Here is a 22,948-nt window from a genome sequence, read left to right as displayed (position 1 = left end):
CTCCCTCCTCGGCACCTTAATTGCCCCCTTTCTTCGTTTCACCCAAGATGTTCCACTGAATAATTCCTGCTGATAATTAGAAAGTGGATTTGCAGGAATATTATGCATGGCCAGACATCATTGACATGAAGTGGGGGGAACGTGATTAGGGGCAAACTGCTTGCGACAGGTGAATGAGATGGCATTCAAACACATGACATAATGCGAGGTTTGAAAGGCACATGGGGTAATAAGCTAGGCCCTCTGCCCACAGATCCTGGTTTCATCCCCAAGAGGCACTTTGCCAGGCTGACCGCTCTGCCGGGCTCCATGGCATGCAGTTTTGTGAGTTTTGTAGTGTCCTCCTGGACACGTTCTAGTGTTCCACTAGCCACTCGGCTGGCTTTACACACACACCCATCCAACACAGACATCACCAGTCAGGTGGCCCTGCCAATAAAAAGGGCTGGGCGCGCGTGCCCAGGCCCAGATACCTGAACCATGCCACTGTGTCTGTGTCACCTTCTTTCATAGCACGAAGGCCAAGGGCCCCCAACACTACAAGTTTGTGCTTTGTAGACCTTGCAGTGCCCAGGCCCAAGCGCAAGGCCAGACAGGGATTGGTTAGACGATTATCTGTGAGCACAGCATTAGGTGTGAAAACAGAGTTTCTCAAATCTCATTATTAGGCGCTTTACAGCCATTGAAGGCTGCCGATGGTTTAAGCGCTGTTGAAGGAGACCACTCTAACGGCAGGGGGCTGGCACTGGTGCTGGGAGGCAGCAGCCCCCAGATATTAATTCATAGGGTGGACGTCTGTCCTCTGCTGCAATTCGCAACATAGACTGGAGCCTCTGAAGATTACTATTGCACGAGGAGGGAAGCCTGGTTGGATTTCACTTAATGGAATAAGAAGTCATAGACTGCTTCGAATACTGGAATACATGTCGCCGCTCAGATTTCACTGCACGAAGGGTGCAAACGTGGGGCATCACACTTTTTCAGCGGCCAGATCACTGCATAGTGCAGGAGTTACCCACTGTCACTATGCCACAGGCAGCAAGAGACTGAATGCAAAAGGCACAAAATGTGCAGAGGGTCACACAGTGATTAACTTGGCAGAAGAGACCACAAACCACAGGGAGTACTCAGTGGAGGGCCCGGGGGGGAGAGGGGGGAGGGTGTTGGAGGGCGCAAACACTGTGTTTCATGTGATAAAATAGGCAGTAGTGTATATGTTACAAAGTGCATATTTGCTAAACTAGCACAGCAAGTCAAATTGTACGACCCCATTCCTTCCACGCGCTGCACAGGCCGCACGTAGCAACAGGCCGCAGCTACCTAGCAGCAGCAGGAGGCACAACAGTATGTGCCCACCCCAGCCTGGGGGCTTCATCATACTCCACCAAGCTCTGGGGACAGGAGGCCCTGACATCCGGGCACCTCCCCCCCCGCCCCCCCCCCGCAAGAGCCCCTCACAACACAGGCCCCTTCCCTAGCCCCATCTCTGCCCTTTCAGTGCTGCTACTACTGTACTCACTGCTAACCACGCAATTGGGGTAGGCACGCCCCTGAAAAGCAACCCATCCCATCATAACCTTCCTGAAAGACAGCATCTCTTTGCAGTGCTGATGACTAATTTTGCTGGAGGAGCAGAGCAGAGGGCCTGATTTTTTTAGTAGTTCTGCTTTACAAGAGTAACATGGAATGACTAAATTCCTACAATTCACGCCGGCAGAGTTAAATATTTCATCCGCCCCTACTTAAGAGTCTGATTCACAAAATTGGACTATTTGCAACAGCAAAATGCCCTTTTGGTCTGTTCGAAACGCAAACTGCAATAAGGTAACATGTTACCGATTCACAATTTCAATTTGTGACTACACAACAAATCGTTATTTGGAAAGGGCGTGATGACAGTGTCCCTTCCAAGTGGTGATTTGGAATGGGATGTATTAATATTTTGTAACTGAAATCATGTTGCAAAACATTCATATTTTACAGACTACTCTAAAGTAGTGGCAACCATTCACAGACGGGAAAGGGTTCTTAACGGACCTCTTCCCCCTATCTGAATGCTGACCACTGCCTACTCTGAAAAAATGTTTTCAAAACCTTCCATTTCTTTTATAAACGTATCCTCTTTTCCTTTAAGGAAACTGTGAGGTATATTAAAAAAAGATTACTTTATTTAAAAGCAATCACAGGCATAGTGGTCTGCTGACCCTAGCAAGCCATCATCCCTGTGATAGAAGCCAATTATATTGGGTTGCAATTTCCAACCTACCGCATTATTATTCATGAGGCAGGCCAAATAGCGACCCACTAGGATTCGGCATTTTGTGAACCAACCATGAGTACACAGGTCGGCTCATAAAAACCACACTGGTCTCTTAATTATTCAAGCAATTGCGACTAGTATTTTGCGACCAGTGTTTATTACATCTAGCCTTAAGCTAAGTATCCGTTTTGGAAAAGACACTGGAGAAGCGGGCTGGTATATAGAGAGTTGTTACTTTAATTTGTTACAGGTGGCTGTATGTGCAGAGTTTCCAATGGGTTATTGTCTGGATTGTGTGGAAAGCATGAAAGCCTAAAGAAGACATGTATTAAGCCAGAGAATGTTCTGGAAATGGCGACCTTATCAGCAGTGGTCACCAAGGTTAAAAATGGTCAGCTCTGTGGCTATTGTGACTGTAAGTGACTTCCCAGTATCACTATAAGGCATCTTGTTAACCTTGACTTGCGTGCAGAAACACATCCAAAGGACATACTGCTTAAATTGTTCAACAGAAGGCTAGAAGATGTCTAAATTAAGAAATATGGAATTTGGGGGTATTCTTTATATTCAATAGTAGCAGCAGTTCTTGAGATTTAATTGAACCTGAATAATATGTAAATAGTAATTATAAAACAACTATCCTGGGTAATACAAACAAATGCAATTTAAAGGTTTGTAGCATATTAAATGATTTTTAAACACTCCACCAAAAACCTTAACATTATGTTATTATTCAAGAACTTGACAGATGATAGACACAAGCCTGACAGAGTAATTCTGTAGGAAATCGTTTTGCTGCATGATTCCACTTGTTCATTTCGGTGTGAATAGCTGGAATGTGGACCTAAGAGCAGTGATAAACTGCTTAATAGCTCCTTACTGGATTGTATTTCCCTATTTGCACTGCGTTGCTTTACTCCAGATTTATGAAGCCGCTCATGGCCATGCAAAATCTCATTTTTGAGTTGTGTCGTGCATGCACCACATTGCATGGTGCAAGTGCAATGCAACTGGGCTCATAAATATGGCCCGAAACGTTTACCTGTTTTGAAGCTTTTTCCTAATAATATTGGAGCTCCATACCTGTAAACACTGACCTTTACAGAATAGCAAAGGTTGATCACATGAAAGATATTTGTGACAAATTAAAAGATGCATGGTCTCATTTACGCAAGCTCGACTCACTGTTCGCCGCTGAACAGGTGGGTATATCCTCCTAAAGTGCTTCTTCAAACACGTCAAAGGCACTTTCGGCAGTGCAGGCCATGATATGAAGTGCTATATTAGAACCACCCCTTCTTTTCCTTGAAACAGTTTGACTCTGAAATGGCCATTAAGTGGCATAAGCACTTCATGAAGAATGCCTATAAATAATAATGTTATTTACATTTTGAACATACAACTGTTTACAGAATTAACAAGCACTATCTTACTGTGAATAGAATGATGTGATATTATGAAAGTTTAAAATCAGACCCTGATTTATAGTTTTTGGTGCAAAACTGCACCAACACAAAAAGTTTAGCACCAGCTTGCACCATTTCTGAGCACCAGCCGGGCACCAAATTTATGGAATGGTGCAAGCCGGTGCCAAGGGTAGGCTACCGTAAAAAAAATATGACATTAGCCGAGTGGGGCTGGAGATATGGAAGAAGGGTGTTTTGCACCAAAAAATGACGTTAGGCAGGTTAGAGTAAAAAAAAACGACTCTAGCCAGCCTAGCATTATTTTCTGACGCAAATCCATCCATATCACATGAATCTTGTCTTAGAAAAGACAAGAGTCATGCCCACAACCCCAATGGCCAGCACAGGGGACGAGGGTCCCCTAGGCATGGCCATTGCACCCAGTGCCATGTAGGGGGGTCTATTTCAGGGCCCCCAATGGCACTTAAAAAAAATACTTACCTGTACTTACCTATACTTATCTGGGATGGGGTCCCCCATCCTCCGCTGTCCCTATGGTGTGGGTGTCCCTAGGGCCTGAGGAGGGCACCTGTGGTCTTTTTTCATGGTGTTCCATCATGGAAATAGGCCCACAGGCCCACTAACGCCTGCCCTGACCCAGGCATAAAATAATGGTGCAAAGCAGGCTTTACCCCATTATTTGACCCCTCCTCCCGTGTGCGTGATTTTAGCACAGGGGGATAAATATGGTGCTAAGGCCATAGAGTCATTTTTTGCATGGGAATGCCTACTTTGCATCTCATTGACGCAAAGTAGGTTTCCACGTCCAAAAAATGACTTTAACTCCATAAATTTACTATAAATATGGAGTTAGTTTTGCACCAAATTTGCGTTAAAAAAAGGACGCAAATTTGGCGCAAAACAAATATAAATATGCCCCTAAGTGTCTTGAACTGCATGGGTAGTGACTGACAAGATGTGAAAAGCTGGTTTATGCAACTTGCACAGAATTAAATAAAGGATGAACAATAATAGGTAGAAGAAAGGTATTTTTCCACAAGGTTAACATATAAGCAGTCATACATTTCTTATTTATTTTCCTATCATCCATATAATCATTTGCATGCATGTAATGCATGTAGTTTTACATTCTTATTGATAATTGAGGTGTATGACAAATTGAGAAGATACTTTTTCTTTCAGACTTTTTTCTGCTGTATTTAGAATGACATTTTGACAATGGTCACACGTTTGGAAAAGAATTGATTCAGCAGAGCAGTTTATACCTTTCTATTCATAACTGGTATGCAGAAGTGTGAATGGGTAAATAACCCATTTTTTTCATCGTTCTCTATTCTTATCCAGTCCGATTTTACTGACTTTAGAACTGTTTGCTTTGCACTGCTAAACAGTAGTACAGTGCCTTTGCTTTCCGCCTAAAGCGTGTGCTGTACTTTGATGCTCCCTGTTTAACCAATTTAACTTCTCCATAAGCCCATTGTAAATAGTGTATAAAATATACAGAAGGGCACATCACTCACATATTTGACAAAAGTATATATCTGCCAAGGGCACCACTGTGCTCTTGCTCATCTATAGTTTAAATGCCCTGTAGTAACACATAGCAAGTACTTCTGCCATGTTAGACTAGATTATTTTGATATATGTCTACATCACCACTAAAGTATGCCTTGGAAGTCAACAGAGATAGGTGCTAATTAATAAAAACAGAGCACATTACATACTGGGATTAATGAGATCTCACAGTAAAATAAAACCCAAAAGTTATTTGTTGCAAATGTCCCATTCTACAGGATCTTCCTCCTGTTTTTCTGACCTTGTTTTTATTGGTTTTAGGACTATGTGCACTTACTCCCTGATAAACAGTGCTGAAGCGCAAGTGCTCTCTCCTCTAAACATGGTAACATGGGCTTGACCACAATTAGCATATTTAATTTACTTGTAAGTCCCTAGCAAAGTGCTCTACATGTGCCAGAGACCTATACATTAAATGCTACTAGTGGGCCTGCAGCACTGATTGTGCCACCCACTACTGTAGCACTTTAAACATGAATCAGACCTGCCACTGCGGACCCTGTGTGTGCAATTTTAAACTGCTAATTCGACCTGGCAAGTACACCCACTTGCTAAGCCAAAACCTTCCTTTTTATTACATGTAACCCAGCCCTAAAGTAGTCCTTAGCTAGCCCCCAGGGCAGGGTGTAGTGTATTTAAAAAGTTGGACATGTACTTTTATGTTTAACATTTCCAGGTAGTAAAAACTTGCTAATTTTGTTTTTCACTATTGCAAGGCCTATATCTCCCATAGGATAGCAATCAGATGACCTTAAAAAAACTTTTAAGTGTAACTCAAAATCGGGAAAAGATAGAAATGTGGAGTTCGGTGTCTCTGGGCTCTCAATTTAAAATCACAACTTAGGGTAAAGTCGGATTTTAAATTGTAAGTCTGAAAATGCCACTTTTAGAAAGTTGGCATTTTCTTAGTTTAACCATTCCATGCCCCTTCCTGCCTCTGAACACATGTCTGCATTGGGTGACAGCTGAGTTTTATGCATTTGCTTTAGATAGCCACACACAATGGGAGTTTAGGTGTGACTTCATGGGCCTCAATGGGCCTTAATGGGCCAGTAACGGGCTTGATGGGGGCGAAGCTTAGAACTGCCTCACTTACACCTGAATAGATGTGTCCTGTCCACTCACAATAGGCCTTAACAACCCTGTATTGTCACTACAGCCTACTTGGAGCCAGGACATGGGAGGCAGGGCATTTGTACATTTCAAAGACCTGACTCTGAAAGCTTTTCCCACCTTCCAGAACCAGGGCACCAAACTATAAATACTGGAAATCAAACCCCAGAAAATCAGGTTCTACTGGAACTACTGACACTCTGTCAAGAAAAAGGACTGCTGTGCTGCCAGGAGGGACTGCTACTCTCCAGCTGCATTGCTGTGTTGGCCTACTGCTGCTGCACTAGGAGTGACTGCTACTTTGCTGTTTCCTCTGCTGTGTTGGTCTGCTGCCTGCTGTTTCTGTCCTGCAGTGAGAAGGACTGGACTTGTTCTCTATATTATTGCAACCAAGAATTTCCAAGGGCTTGTTGGCTTGTCCCGGGTTCTTCTGCAGCATCAGGGACATAAAAGAATGCTGCAACTCACCTGCTACAGCACCTGGACTCTTCCATCTGTGAGTCTTCCATACCAAGAGGTGCCATCCCAGTCCTGGACCCTTGGAAGTGGGCCTAAGGGTCTTTGCCTTCTGTAGTTTTCATCGGGAACCGCTGTGAAGTAACGTGAAGCATCGTCAAACCCCGCAAAGCCTTGCAGCATAGCTCCCCGGGATCCCAGAAAAGTGATGCCAAAGCCTATAAAGACTTGCTGCACAGCTTCTTAGAACTGACGCCGGGCAACACAAAGCCTCGCAAAACAACAGCGTGCTGACCGCACACTAGAAATTTAGGTACTGTGTTCAGCGGGCCCAAGTAGGTCACTGTAGCCGGCCTGCGTACCATCGTGGTCGGCCTGAACTTGCGACTTTGTCTTGGTCCAGCGTGAACAGATAACCACCATTGGCACTTTGCACGTCTGTGCACTATTTTCACCTAAATCCTTAATATTGCATATCTCAGGATCTACTGATTGTGTGTTTTCTGTTTCGATCTTGTATTATGCAGATAAATATTGTTTATTTATCTAGCTTGGTGCTGAGTCCTTTTTGTGATGTTTTTCATTGTGTTACTGCAATTAAGTGTTGCACAAACACTTTACACATTGCCTCTTATGTTAAGCCTGACTGCTCTCTGCCATTCTGCCAGGGGGTGAGAACGGGTTATTTTGGGGTGTGTATCTCACTTACCCTGAGTAGGATTGTGGTCCCTACTTGGACAGGATGCAAACCTCTGCCAAGTAGAGACTCAGTTTCTAACAGTATTTGACTGAGTAGGCTTTGAAAGACTTTTCCCTGAAAATGCCTGGATAGGATTACAATTATTAATTCCTATCATCATTTATGTAATTGTTAGTAAAATTCTTCAAAGTTATTTTCCACTTAATTTTCAAACCAGATTTAATGCTAATATCAGATGTCAGTATAGTGAAAAAATCCATTTATAAAAATGTATTTACCACTTCTCAAACCAAAACTTGCCTAAAACCAGTTGTACCACTCAGTCTGATCAGAGCTGGACTAAACATCCTTGGCTCAGTAGAAAATAGCCTGCTTCTGAGCTCAGGAAGAGCAAGTGGGTATTAAATGCTGACTGCAATCTTTAGCTATATTAGTATCTACAGAAACAATTGGTAGAATAGCAGACAGGCTTAGCACTACCTCTTTTGAATTGGAAATACCAAGGATGGTGTTAGAAAGGCCCACTAGTAGCATTTAATCTACAGGCCCTAGGCACATATAGTGCACTCTACTAGGGACTTTTAAGTAAATTAAATAGCCAATCATGGATAAACCAATCATTAGTACAATTTACCCAGAGAGCATATGCACTTTAGCACTGGTTAGCAGTGGTAAAGTGCCCAGAGGTCAAAAGCCAACAACAACAGGTCAGAAAAAATAGGAGGAAGGGGGCAAAAAGTTTGGGGATGACCCTGTCAAAAAGCCAGGTCCAACAGATGGCTTCTCTTATTCATTTGCAGGACCTTCCTAGACAGCTCCATACACAGTGGGGAAAATAACCAATCTGTACCCTTTCAGGTGGCAGGAGAGCTCATCTAAATAGGGGAGTGGCTAAGTAGCTGAAGGCAGGCTGCTTGGTGGCAGAAGGATTCTGCCATATTGAAACAGGAGATCCTAGGTAATGTTACAGTAAAGCAAAGACGAAGTGCTCCAAAACGTGGTGGAGGGGCTGCAACAATAAAAGTAAGATTGAGTGGTACAATTTCTCCAGTCACATAGTAGTGTACATGCTAAATGTGGCACTTCAACCACCACCTCCTCAGATTATCCCTGGACCCTGGAAGAGTACACATGAAGAAGGCCCTGCCGGAAGAGAAGCACCTAAGGACATCTGACTCTTCTAGAAAGAAAAGCTCAACCATGAGCATTGACCTATGATTGATGCTCTACTTTGTCTTGATGCTGTTTGCCCTAAAAGGTTTAAAAATCATATCTCTGGTCTCCCTTACACTATTTTAGAGATATTGCTGTTTTTTGTTAATTAAGTTTTTCTCTATTTTTCTAAATTCATTTTGGAATTTTTATTGTTTTGTGTTCATTACTCTGAAATTGTTGGTACTACTTGAACCTAACATGCTTTTCTCTGGTGCCTGCTGCTTCTGCCATAATTACCCAGGTTTGAGCAGAGATTCTCTAATAACTGTGTTGTGACATAAGCAGATTTCTTTAAAGTTAGTAGGGGTTATCCCCTCGCAAATTTATAATCCAATTTCTGACAGAAGGCCATATCAAGAGTGAGTCCTAACACCTGATTCTTCTCACTGTTTATCAAATGACAGCAATTATAATTAAAGTAAAGAAAACATCACATTGCCGTTCTGAAACTTGTTTTTGTAGTAGTGGTAGGGTTCAGCCATAACATTTATGTACATAGTTATCATCTTTGAAGTTTAAAAGGCAGGCCTTTCTTGGGTTTAAAAGCATACCTGTCATCCTTAAATAAACTGAACATTACTTAATACTGAAAAGCCTGGGAAAACAGACACCTAAGAAGTATATACTGCACAAATTTAGACTCAACCCATCTACTATCAAATCATTTAAGACACTGAGGGGCATATGTATACTTGTTTTGTTCCAAATTTGTGTCATTTTTGTTGACGCAGATTCAGTGCAAAACTAACTCCATATTTATACTTTGGCGCTAGACCCGTCTAGTGCCAAATTTATGGAGTTAAAGTCATTTTTTGGACGTGGAACCCTACTGTGCGTCAATGAAATGCAAAGTAGGCTTTCACATGCAAAAAATGACTTTATGGCCTTAGCCTCCCTTAGGAGGGGTCAATAAATGGTGCAAAGCTTGCTTTGCACTATTTTTTAACACCTGGGTCAGGCATTAGGGGACCTGTGGGCCTATTTCCATGGTGGGACACCATGGTGGGACACCATGGAAATAAGCCCACAGGTGCCCTCCCCATGTCCCAGGGACACTTCCACCCACACCAGAGGGACAGCGGAGGATGGGGGACCCCATCCCAGGTAAGTGTAGGTAAGTACAGGTAAGTATTTTTTTTTAAGTGCCATTGGGGGCCCTGAAATGGGCCCCCCTACATGGCACTGTGTGCAATGGCCATGCCCAGGGGACCCTGGTCTCCTGTTCAGGCCATTGGGGTGGTGGGCATGACTCATGTCTTTCCTAAGACAAGATAGGAAGTTTAGAGTCATTTTGTTTACTCTAACCTGCCTAACGTCATTTTTTGGTGCAAAACCCCCTTCTTACATACTGCCATGGCCCACCCGACTAACGTAAAAATTTTTTACGCTAGCCTACCCTTTGCACCGCCTTGCACCATTCCATAAATATGGTACCCAGCTGGTGCTCAGAAATGGTGCACGCCGGTGCTAAACGTCTTGGTGCAAAACTGCGTTGGTGCAGTTTTGCACCAAAAAGTATAAATCAGGCCTAAAATACCTCAATACAAAATTTTGACGCCCATCTACATTCACTAACAAATATGTTCCACGTATGTGGCTAAAGGTGTGAAGAGATTTCAGGTGAAGTTGGGAATTTAAATGTAAAACAGTTCGATTTTTTTATTTGGAGATATTTATGTATGGTTAATATTTTGGCTGTAGATACTTATAGATTTGTGTTATTTAACCATTTGTCACTCCAGTCTATACTTTGATTTGAAATATAGTAGGGCCCCTCATACAATGGGAATGATACTATTCGGCTTACTGATATAAGATACACCACTCCAAATGCATTCTGTATATTTATTCAGTATAACAAATACCCAATAAGGATAATTTGAGAAAAAATCTATTAAGTGCATTACATACTGCATACTCATAAATTGTTAACATTGAATTAATAATCTTGCATGATTCTGGAGATTGGCAACTATTGAGTATCTCTTTATGTCTTCCCATTTTAGGTGGATGGTATGAAGATTAACCTCTGCCTCTCCCCTTTGAAATATGACGTAACAAATGAATACAATGCCATGGATCGCCTCACATTGTGGATTTGAATTGATTAGCTGGGCGGAATTCGTCACCTCTGGCGAATAGTTTTACAGATTGCTTGTGGACCACATCACAGATTGTAGATCAAAATGCCGATTCCACATCTAAACACCCATGGCCTTAGGTACATGAAGGGCAAAAGAGATGAAGATGAGCTGTTCACATTTGTCTTAGTATGTTGCAACTGATTGCCATTCCTTATTACCCAGTCAACCAAACCTGGAAGTGGAATTCATGATTCTGGTATTAAATCTTCTAACAATGCTAAATAGGTCTAGGAGACTTATTTAACTTCAGGACTCTGAAGATCAACCTACAAGTTATGGTATCATCTACTCCATCAAATAATTAGACTTTTTATTAGATTTTGCTAAAATAATACCCTTACTTCCCTGAAATGCATAACTTCTTTGTCTGCATGTAAATCACCCACAAAGTAAACAAAAAACAGTGAACATTACAATCTATTGGGCAACTGAAAAAGACATGTCACACAAATCAGCAGAACAAAAATCTTTGTAAAAGAATACATTTGCCTCCATCACAAACGTGTGCTAGAGCAAAGTAGAGCTGTGCTATTATTTTAAATACATTAGCGTTGGCTTCAGGGTAGTGCAACCAGGGCAGATGCACCTGGTTCTGACTTCAATGGGTTCTGTGTTTGAAAATGATAGAAATAACTGACAGGCTTAAAAGCAAATGCTGAAGAGTTCCTTGTGTGTCCAGCAGTTTTTAGACAACATTAAAATATCAAGATTACTCTTGTGATTAAAGTTCCTACTGGAGAAAAATCAGAGTTTTGTCTAGTTGCAGTTTTGGCTTATCATAAACTAAAGCAGAGGTTTAATGTGCCTGCTGTAAAGAACATACACCACACAGACCACCACACTGTATTTTATGTGGCTAGCTCAGAGGGTACTGCTTTTGTCACACAGACTCTTTTGTTGCTTGCAGTTATTATCCTAAAACTGCAGAGTGACCTATAAACTGTCATCAAAGAGCTGTGTGCAGACTGTATGGTATAGGTTAGAAGGTTATGCATTTTCCCCCATCTTTCATTATCCTAATGTTGCTAAAAAAGGTTGGATTAAATTGAAATACATTAGCAGGGGGGATGTTTTAAATCCTGAGTATGTACTTCTCCAGACCAAGCACTTTAAAAATACAGTGCCTACTAACATGGAAGACATGTGATTCCTACACCTTGTAATCCTCATTGTGTTATGTAACATTTACAGATCAGATTACACTGATTTATACACGTGTGATTCATTATCTCTGTTTAAGGTGTGTGTTTTGTAAAGAGTGCAGACACCCTACCAGTCGCGGCTCGCAGGGATTACTGGGGGTGGGCCGGTGAGCAGGGGGGAATTAATAAATTTAGTAAAAAATGTTTTTAAACTTACCTCCGTGCCGCACGCCGACGATCCTACGTCATCTCCGGGCCAAGCTGGCACAGGCTCCTAGCCTGTGGCCAATCCTGACGCTGCTCAGAACCACATCAGGATTGGCCGGGAGCACCCAACCAGGGCGCTCCCAGGCAGACTGAGAGCCTGTGCAGGCTCTTTCCAGCCCGGCAACTGTGATGGCCGTGCCAAACACACATACGCTCTGAGATGAGTGCACAGTACACTCCCCTCTGCTTGTCACCCCCAATGCCCCGCCCCTTTCACACGGACCCTGTAATGACAGATTTGAAATCCCAATGTATCCACTTAAACTTTCCTGCTTCTGAGATTGATAAAAAGAACATACCGTTAAGTTGGGTTCAGATAAGAAATTAGGGGTATACTTGTCAATAAATCATGCAGTATAGCAAATCATCTTGCTGCACTGTGCTGCATGATAGGGAAAAGGCAAGAATTTATTGTACTTAACATTGTATGGCACATTCCTGGCTTTTTCCCACTCCGCACATAATGTGTTACCTAGCACAGATGCAGACAAAACAATACAATGCTGAATTTATAAAGCACATGGTTACCTGGAACAAGGCTTTCCAGCGCTATCAAGGACCCGTAAGCAACAGGCAACCATCCTTAAGGAAAAAGATGATTCTCTAGCTGTTTCCTGAAGTGCAGCCAATTGTTTTCACTTCTCAGCTTAAGCAGAAGTCAATTCCACAGCCTGGGGTATAAGCAGTCAAATGATTGATCACCTCCCCTAGATCTATTTATCCTGGGTATGATTAGCAGGTCCAGTGAGCAAGATCTAAGGGTCCTACTCAGTATGTAAGGTTTGATGGAAGGTGTAAGGGATGCCTGCATTGTAAGCAGAACAGTTTTGGGGGGGCGTGGCTTCGGGCGTCAAGATGGCGGTCGCACTCTGAGAGTGCTCTGTACCCCTCCGTCATCCGCCCGTAGTTAATGCGGTCTAATTGAGCAGAGGGCACCGTACCAACTATCCCCATGTGTTGGAAAATGGGTTATTGGTAAGGGCAGGTAGGTACCTACACTTAGCAATAGGCCACTAACCTCCACTAAGGTCCAGTTAGGTCTCAGTAAATTAACCCCCAGCTCAACCCTTGGTAGCTTGGCAACGAGCATCAAGGCTTAACTTAGGAGACAGAGTGTAAAGCATTCAAATATCACAAAACAGTATTTAAATAAAACACAGGAAACAGTTTAAAAATCGAAATCCACTTTATAAAATAGATTATATTTTTACCTTTAAAATGACACCAAAACAAATAAAATCGGATAAGGGGAACCGGAGATATGAATTTTTAAATAATTTTATTTTTTTAGCGCCTAGAAACAAAAAGCGCCAATCGGGTCATCTGGTTGCACTTCGACCGGGGCAAAGTCAAAGTTTAAGGCCGACCGCGATGGAGCCCTGCTCGGCTACAGGCTGCGGGAGGCCTCGGTTAAAAGTTTACCTTCACACTTAGGCCCTCATTCCAACCCTGGCGGTCTCTGACTGCCAGGGCGGAGGGCAGCGGAAGCACCGCCAACAGGCTGGCGGTGCTTCCAGGGATATTCTGACCGTGGCGGTAAAGCCGCGGTCAGAAAAGGGGAACCGGCGGTTTTCCCGCCGGTTTTCCCCTGGCCCAGGGAATCCTCCATGGTGGCGCTGCTTGCAGCGCCGCCATGGGGATTCCGACCCCCTTCCCGCCAGCCTGTTTCTGGCGGTTTTCACCGCCAGAACCAGGATGGCGGGAACGGGTGTCTTGGGGCCCCTGGGGGCCCCTGCACTGCCCATGCCACTGGCATGGGCAGTGCAGGGGCCCCCTAACAGGGCCCCATGAAGATTTTCACTGTCTGCTTTGAGTGAAAATCGCGACGGGTGCCACTGCACCCGTCGCACCCCTGCAACTCCGCCGGCTCCATTCGGAGCCGGCTTCCTTGTTGCAGGGTCTTTCCCGCTGGGCCGGCGGGCGGCCTTTTGGCGGTCGCCCGCCGGCCCAGCGGGAAAGCCAGAATGGCATCCGCGGTCAACTGACCGCGGAGCGGCCATTTGGCGGTGACCGCATGGCGGGCGGCGACAGCCGCCCGCCGCGGTCAGAATGACCGCCTTAGTCTTTTTTTCGAAGATTTTCTTCAGCGGGACGAACCTGCCAGTCCAATCCTACCTACTGGAGCCCTTCTCCAGATATGCGATGCTGGAATCCTCGGTGGAGATTTTTACCTTCGGACTTAGTCGTTTTTTCGAGGTGAAAATCCTTCGACTGGGGTAAACCTGGATCTTGATCCGACGTCCATGGAGCCCTCCTCGGATACGCTGGCTGGGAGGTCCCGGTCAACTTTTTACCTTCGGACTTAGTCTCTTTTTCGGAGATTTTTCTTTACCAGGACGAACCAGAAAATCAGGCCGGGTCGCGGTTTAGGCAAGCCGGCTAGAGTTGCCGCGGCGGGTCGGTCCCTCTATGGAGCTTTTTTACAAAAATTCTCCAAACTTCTCCAAACTTCTGGGGCTTCTCCCAGATGTCCTTTTGAGGTTCTTTTGAGGTCCACAGCTCACCCCAAGGGTCCAGAAGTTCTGAGATGGCCCTTGGGGGGTGCGGACTACAACTCCCAGAATGCACCTGGCACAAACTCCTTTTTGGCCACTGGACAGTGGTCAGCTGGTCGCTTTCTTCAGGAGTTGGTGCAGGGGACTCTGGTTAGCAATTTTTCACCTGTAGCAAACAGGGAGTCCCTCCTTGAACCAGTTGAAGCCAGGCAAAGTCCTTCTTGTGGTGAAGCCCAAGTGTGCAGGTGGTGCAGTCCTTCTGAGTGCAGGTTCCAGGTGCAGGCTAGGGGTCCAGCAGGGCAGTCCTTCTTATTCTGTTGTTCTTCCTTGTTGGATGTGGTAGGGAACTGAGGTGTGGGTGCAGGTCTGCCAGTTTTATCCTTGCTCCTGGGTGAAAAGCAGGGGGGTCCTGGTTCTCCAATCAGGTGCAGGGTCCTTCCCCCTGTGATGACCACTTCCTGGGAAGTGTGGCAAAAATCAATCCCAGGAGGCAACATTCTCTAAAAATCCATCATGGTTGAATCTGATTTTTGGAGGTTACATCTGGCTGAGCCCACCCACTGGTGTGGCTAAAAATCATAAACACACCCCTCTCCTGCCCTCTCCTAATCTAATCAAGGGGGCACCTAGTTGTCTGGGGTTGCAGGATGTGGGGGTGTTGCTGGTTGCTCCAAATGTCCTTCTCTGCCTTTGAAGACCAATTTGGCAGCCCTCCCCCTTCCTGCCTCACCATCTGCTGAGGGGAGATTCCCTCCCACAGGCACATTCCTTTGTGTGAAGCCAGGCCACTTCACACCTCATCAAGGCAGCTTGGCCAAGCTTCTCGAGGCTGGTCAATCAGAGCACAGCAGCAAAAACAATGCAGGGCTGAAATTGGCAACTTTTCAGGTAAAGTTTAAAACTCTTTACCTGAACAAGTTATATTAAATCCAACAACTGGAAGTTGTGGGATTTATTACAACGATTAATTTGATACCAAGCTCTTGGTATGCATCATTTAAGGAGACTTTAAAAATTAAAATAAAGTCTCCCCATTCTAGCCTATGAAGGCCATTTACTACAATGAGGGAAAAACGAATTTGGCTGTTTTTACCTCACCAAACTATTTTTATAAGGTCCCTGCTTATAGTTACATGGCACCCAGCCCTAGGGGCACATAGGGCACACCTTAGGGGTGACTTATATGTAAAAATAAGGTAGTTTAAGACTTTGGAACTACTTTTAATTCCAAAGTCGAATTTGCATATAACTTTAATTTAAAAGCAGCCAGCAAGGCAGGCCGGCCTTTAAAATGACACTGGGCACCTCAGCAGTGCACCTATGGGTGCACTACCTATGCTGTGGTCCCTAAACCTACATGCCCTACCATATACTAGGGACTTATAGGTAGGTTAACTTAGCCAATTATAATTAGCCTAATTTGCATATTGATTTTACACAGAGCACAGGCCCTGGGACTGGTTAGCAGTACCCAGGGCACCATCAGAGTCAGGAAAACACCAGCAAGTCCGGTGCTGGGCTGCCTTGGCCGAGCTGACGCCGGACTGGCGACCCCTCCTGACGCAGCTGCTTTGGACCGGAGGCGCCACGAGGGTCCTGGAGGGAGCTGGGGCCGCGCTCCGGGCCCCCACAGACTGAGGGAGCGGCGGAGCCTCGGGAACGGCGGAGCCTCGGCCCAGGATGAAGGCTCCGGGCGGACTGAGCCGCCTCTACACACCTACCCGGAGGCGCCGCCCGAGAAGAGCCGCAGTGCCCTGCCACTCCGGGATAGGGACCCGCTGGGTTGATCCGGGGCAGCGAGGTAGCGGCGGAGAGGACGCTCGCCTGCGACCTCCCCCCCCCCCTGTGCCCCGGTCGATGCGAGGGGCGTGCTGGAGGCATACGGTGAGCCTGGGCTGTGCTGAGGATCGGGCACAGCCCCGCTGGAGGAGCCGACGCGACATGGAGAAAGGAGGGGGGGGAGAGGGGAAAGGGGAGATCCGAAAGAAAAGAACCCCCCCCCCCCAAAAAAATGAAAAGAGAGCCGGTGGCTCGGGTCCGCCATCTTCGGGCCCCTGACCTGGTGAGACCCACCGCAGACCACAACAGCGGCTAGGAACTGGCCGCGAACCGGACTGGCAGAGAGTGGTTTCCCCGAACCGCCTTCTAACTATGATGCCACAAAGCAGATAATCCGCACCCGCCGAACTTGGCTGTGGAGACCAGCAACCGGGCCGGGGTGAGAATGGACCTGTTGTGGAATCGCTGGGCCCTAGGGGTGAGGAGGGCTTGATCCTAAACTAGAGTACCTTCCTCCTTCTCTCCCCTCTCCCCCTGCGCAGAGGGTGTGACGAAGGGGCTGTCGGGGGGGACCGATGAGCTGGGCCCTCCACGTGGAACCGGTGGAAGGGGCGCATGGATGGAATTGGAGGGAGCCCCTGAGTTTGTGACTTCCCGGCTTTCTTGCACAAAGTACAGAGACCACTTGGATCTGCCTACCGCGGCGGATCCCTTCCGGCGCGTGCCCTCCCTGGATCCGTGGTGACGGAAAGCGCACTGGGGCCTAGATTCGAACTGTAGCTCTGCAAGAAGCAGCATATCCGACCTCCGTCCCCTGTGCCACGATGGGGAGGGACAAGGCGAACAAACAACCTCCACCCTCCCAGCAAAAGATTGACCAGTACACGACGCTGACGGGCCAGCGAGGAGAGGGAGACGCGGCAAGTGGGGGCCCAGCGCCGGACGGAGTGAGTGCCATCCTTCAAGCAATTCAATCATCGCACTCAGCCGTAGAGAACAAAATCGGGGAAGTACGAGAGGACATGGGCCTTATTAGGCAAGACCTCAGAAACGCAGTAAACCGAATCACCGAGGTTGAAACCCGGGTCTCCCAGACTGAAAACGATCTAGCCGACCTTAGAACCAAAGTGGCCCAGCTGCAGACTCGAACCAGCGAGTTACATCGCCGCGCAGAAGACGCAGAAAACCGGTCAAGACGCAATAACCTGCGCTTCATCGGATTCCCAGAGGGCATAGAGGATGACAAGGCCTCCGAGTTTCTGGAGAGGTGGATCAAGACCTGGATGCTGGATCAGTCCCTCTCGCCCTGGTTCGCGGTTGAACGGGCACACAGGGCACTTGCTCCACGCCCCCCTCCGGGCGGCTCAAAACGCCCGATGATTGCACGCTTCCTTAACTTCAAAGACAGAGACAATATCCTTAAGGAAGCTAGGCGGTCGGAAGATCTTCAATGGGAGAACCATAAAATCCTAATCTTCCCGGACTACACCCCTGAGGTCCAGACCCACCGCCGGTCATACATGCACGTTAAACAAAAACTCAGAGCAATGCAACTTTCATACATGCTCCTCTACCTCGCACAGCTCAAGGTCCTTATGGCCGGAAAAGCGTACTTTTTTGAAACACCGGAGTAGGCGTGGGACTGGCTGACAGAGGAGGGCGTCGGAGCCCGGAGGGGACCCCTGGGACCAGCAGGGGAGACCGCCTGTGTCGGACCCCCCCTTTCGGGAGGACCCCAGAGGAGCCGGAGGCGTACCAGATCCCAGAGGGGGAGGCAAAAAGACCCAGACATTCCTGCGGACAGTGAGGCGGCCCGAGACTCTGGTTCACAGACAGAGAGAGTCCCTGCCAATCCTTTGGGGCCTTGGGCCTCAGCCCAAACGACAGATAACAATCGCTTGAGCCAGTCCCTGGTGCTCGGCTGATATGATGCACATGGCCCCCGTCGTTGGGTGCGGGGGGCCCGAGCCGTCCGGCTCGCACGTGCGGGCCCTGAAGGGATCATTATTGGTGGCGTCAAGCCTCTCTACTGCATGGCGCCTAGAGCTCGACTTATGACCATTAATTGCAATTGATCTGACTAAAAGGAGGGGTCCACCACTCCACCCCAATGACAGTCCTATTGGCTGTCTGGTTCTGGTTGGGTATTTGGGAGACAGATGCTTCTGGGGTGGGAGTATGGGGAGGGGGGTGGTTGGGGGGGGAGTTCGAAACGGGCCTAGATAGTAACGAGTTGGTTAGCCTCGTTTGTTGTTTTAATATTTCACTGTTATGTTTGAAACGGTCGTCCCTAGGTCCACAGGCAGACACTCAGCATTGTATAGCACCTACGCAACCCACGCCTGGCCCTCATTGATTCAGGTCCTCTCTTGGAACGTAAACGGCCTGTTAGATAAGATCAAGAGGTCCGCAGTATTCAGCACTCTCCGCAGATATTACCCCCTCAGTGGTCCTCTTACAAGAAACCCACCTCCTCAGGTCTAGGTGCCCCATGCTTGCGCGAGGAGGATACGATAGAGCATATCACGTGGGCTTCTCCAGAGGCTCTAGAGGGGTGGCCATTCTACTCCATCGCTCTCTACCTATAGTGATTACAGCCACGCAATCCGACCCACAGGGCAGATTTGTAGTAGTCACGGGGATTCTCCATGGGTCGCCGATAAACCTTGTAAGTGCGTACTCCCCCCCCAGCGGAACTTGGTGCCTTCTTACTCTCGCTCCGCCAGGTAGCAACGGGACTTCCCCAGGGGGCCACCCTGTTGGGAGGAGACTTTAACGCTGTTTTCGATCCCAGCCTGGACGTGTCTGGTGGGGTTACCGCTAGTAGATCCAACCGGGCTTCGGCCCTCAGCAGCTGGGCTGAGAGCCTTGGCCTATGTGAGGTGTGGAGTACCTGGCACCCCAGGGAACGTCAATACACACATACATCGGCTGCCCACCAGACGCAATCCAGAATAGATCTTGTGTTCATGCCCGCTTTGGACATCTCGAGCGTCACGGGTGCGGAGATACTCCCCCAGGGGGTCTCGGACCACGCACCAGTACGTGTCCGACTGGGCGGAACAGACCCACCAGGTGCCCGGTGTGGCACCTGAATGCATGGTATTTACAAGACAAAGACTACACCCACGAGGTCAGGAATCATCTCACTCAATATTTTGAACTGAACCTGGGATCGGTCCGATCTCCAGGTACAATATGGGCCGCCTGTAAGGCTACCCTCTGAGGGCATGCCAAGCACCTTCTCCGTTCCCGTGAACGAGACCGGAACTCTCAAGTCTCCGAGCTGGAGGCCAAGGCCTTAAGACTGGAGCGCCAACAAGTGACCTTAACGTCGGCCTCTACCATGGGGCAGCTGACTATGGTTAATGACGAAATTAAGCACATAATGCTAGAATCGGCAAAGCACATTTGGAGAGCCTCAGCAGCCCGAATATAGGCTGGGGGGATACAAATGGGAAACTTCTGCATTGGTTGGCCACCCGCCCTCTAGCCAACAGGGTTATACCTGAGATTTTAGAGGACTCGGGCTCCCTCTCCAAAACACCTATTGAAATCGCACAAAGCTTCGCTTCCTACTACACTTGCCTATATGCAATGCACCCCCGTCCCGCTATTGAGAGAGAGACCCCCCTCTTAAATGATATTACTCTTGCCAGAGTCTCCCCGGAGACAAGGGACAGGCTAGATGAAGCCATTAGTCTTGCAGAAATCACCAATGCGATCTCCAGCCTGGCATCGGGCAAGACCCCAGGCCACGATGGATTCCCGGCAGAGTTATACAGCAAATGCAGCGATATTCTGGGTCCCCACCTGCTTAACATTTATGAGGAAGCTGAGAGACTGGGCCGTTCCCCACTGAGATCGATCAAGCTACAATTGTAGTGATCCCCAAAACCCAGCCCCCGTCGCGACATTGTTCGGCGTACCAGCCCATCTCACTTCTAAATACAGAGATCAAAGTGCTGTCCTCGATCCTTGCCTCCAGATTGAAGGAGGTAATGCCCACGCTGGTACACCCTGACCAGTGTGGCGTCATGCCCACTCGTAGTACCAGGCACTGCATTAGACGGTTACATCTGGCCCTGGCACACCACAAGACTCTGTCGCATACACCCTTGGCGTTACTCCTGCTCGAATTTGAAAAAGCCTTTGACACGGTGGATCGGTCCTACCTCGAGCAGGTTCTGCAAAGAAACGGACTCGGGCTAAAATTCCGAGGCCTAGTGAGACTCCTATACTCCAATCCGACAGCCCGGGTCCAGGTGAATGGAGTGGTCTCTGACCCGTTCCCCATTGGCCGCAGAACCCGACAGGGATGCCCACTATACCCTCTGCTCTTTGCGCTAATAATAGAGACCTTGGCGATGCTGCTGCGAGGGGACCCACTGATTGAGGGTTGGTCCTGGCCCACCTGCTCAGAGGACCGTGTGGCGCTATACGCAGACGATGTCCTCTTATACATTTCCAACCTGACCAAAAGAGGCCCCCGCATTCTAGAAATCCTGGGCCTCTTCGCGGAGGCCTCGGGACTGACTCTAAACCTCGCCAAGTCCCTGTTGGTCCCCCTACATCGCTCCCACGACTGTGTGGACTGGCAACGGAACATCCCAGTGCGAAGAAACAGTTTAAAATACCTGGGAATACATATTTCACTTCTCCCTGAGTTGACATGGGAACTTAACATTACACCGCTAACTAGAAGAATCAGGAATGACCTCCTGCGCTGGAGGACCCTCCCCCTTAACCTGCTTGGTAGAATAGCGCTCTATAAGATGATGATCCTCCCTAGGCTCCTCTATCTATTGCAAAACCTTCCGCTTCCTATCCCCAAGAAATGGTTCAGGGAGATGGATTCTTTGGCGCGCCAATTTATATGGAGCGGCGCCCGACCACGACTGGCGCTCAAAACTTGCCAGAGAGATGTCTATGACGGGGGTTTGGGCATGTCCAATATCCAATACTATCACCTCGCGATGCATTTGCTCGTGATTAATGAATGGGTGGGGGGGTGGGCGGACAGACCCGGCATACCGATTGGAACTTCAGACGATGGGCTACCCACGGATCTTTGATGCCCTCTACGGGGGCCCGATTTCCCGGGATGTCCCGGACGTGACTAAAGTGATTTTACAAGGATGGCGGATGGTTCAGAGGTCGACAGGGTGGTGGGGGAGTCTTACCCAGCAGACCCCGCTATGGCACGTGAGGCACTTGGTGGAGGTGGCGGGCCTGGGGGGTTTTCAGAATTGGGATAACATAGGTATTTCCACACTGGGCGACGTCTGGGGAGGATCACACATGCAGTCCTTTGAGGACCTCCAGAAACTCTTTTCATTAAACAAGACACAGTTCCACAGGTATCTCCAGCTCCGCCATGCCCTACTAGTGCATGTCCAGGTAGGAGATATCATACCCGAGTATAGCCCTATGGAGGCAAGGGCATTGATGGGGGGGCTGGGCAAGGGAGGTGTTTCCCTGATATACCGCACCCTGATCTTCGGCACCGCTGGTTCCCTGGGGGGGGCTCAGCCAGAGATGGGAGGGATGGGTGGGCCCCATGGAAGACATGGACTGGGATGAAGCACTGATGGCCCCACGCTCCCTAACGGTGGCTACTCGCTTCCGATTAATACAAACCTACTATCTCCACACAGCCTACCTCACACCCACCAAACTACACAGAGCGGGCCACCGCCCCACAGCGGAGTGCCCCCGTTGTATGAACCCCGTAGCCAACTTCTTCCACAGGGTGTGGACCTGCACAGCCATGGTGACCTGCTGGGAAGCTGTCTTGCAGGAAGTCTCTGGGGTCTTACAGTAAGACATAGAGAGGGTGCCTTTGCCCCTCCTGTTGGGGATCATGGGAGACACTGGGTTGAGGAGACCGGATCGAATCTTCCTTAGGGTGGCATGCCTGGTGGCCAAGAGGGATATAATGGTGGACTGGAAGGCTAAGGGTGCCCCAGCACTGACTAAATGGAGACGGGGTGGACTGGTGCGCGCAACGTGAAAAACTTGTATATCAGGCTAGAGGATGTCCGAATAAATATAATAAGATATGGGGGAAGTGGGAGGCTGCAGCGGGCTCCTAGGTTGCGTGTAACCTTCATTTATAATGTGTTGCCTGGGATAATGGGTTTGACCGCTGTTAGATGCCCGTTGGCATTGTGTTAAATGTATGTATCAGTGTTTTGATCTCTTTGCAAAATCAATAAAAAGTCTTTATAAAAAAAAAAAAGCAGAACTGTTTTTGTAAAGGAAGGGACACTTTCCTGCACAAAAACAATCCTGAGAGGCATTTTCATCTTTCTATGTGTGCACACATAGAACGAGGAAGTAATGAGGACAAAAAAATATATTTCTCCATGTTAC

General features: G+C 47.6%; 1 protein-coding gene across 1 annotated transcript in view; it reads left to right on the top strand.

Annotated features, from left to right (window-relative positions):
* Positions 1-10,882, top strand: part of LOC138249256 (putative gastrointestinal growth factor xP4) — a 58,433-nt gene extending 47,551 nt beyond the window's left edge. Inside the window, exon 6 of the mRNA XM_069203227.1 lies at positions 10,753-10,882. The gene's annotated coding sequence lies outside the window, so the exon portion shown is untranslated. The remainder of the gene's footprint in view (positions 1-10,752) is intronic.
* Positions 10,883-22,948: the final 12,066 nt, after the last annotated feature.

The sequence above is a fragment of the Pleurodeles waltl genome, chromosome 8 (genome assembly GCF_031143425.1).
Source record: "Pleurodeles waltl isolate 20211129_DDA chromosome 8, aPleWal1.hap1.20221129, whole genome shotgun sequence".
In the NCBI taxonomy this organism is placed as follows: domain Eukaryota; kingdom Metazoa; phylum Chordata; class Amphibia; order Caudata; family Salamandridae; genus Pleurodeles; species Pleurodeles waltl.
Note: the sequence above shows the minus strand (reverse complement) of the source record. Positions and strands in the feature narration are given on the sequence as shown.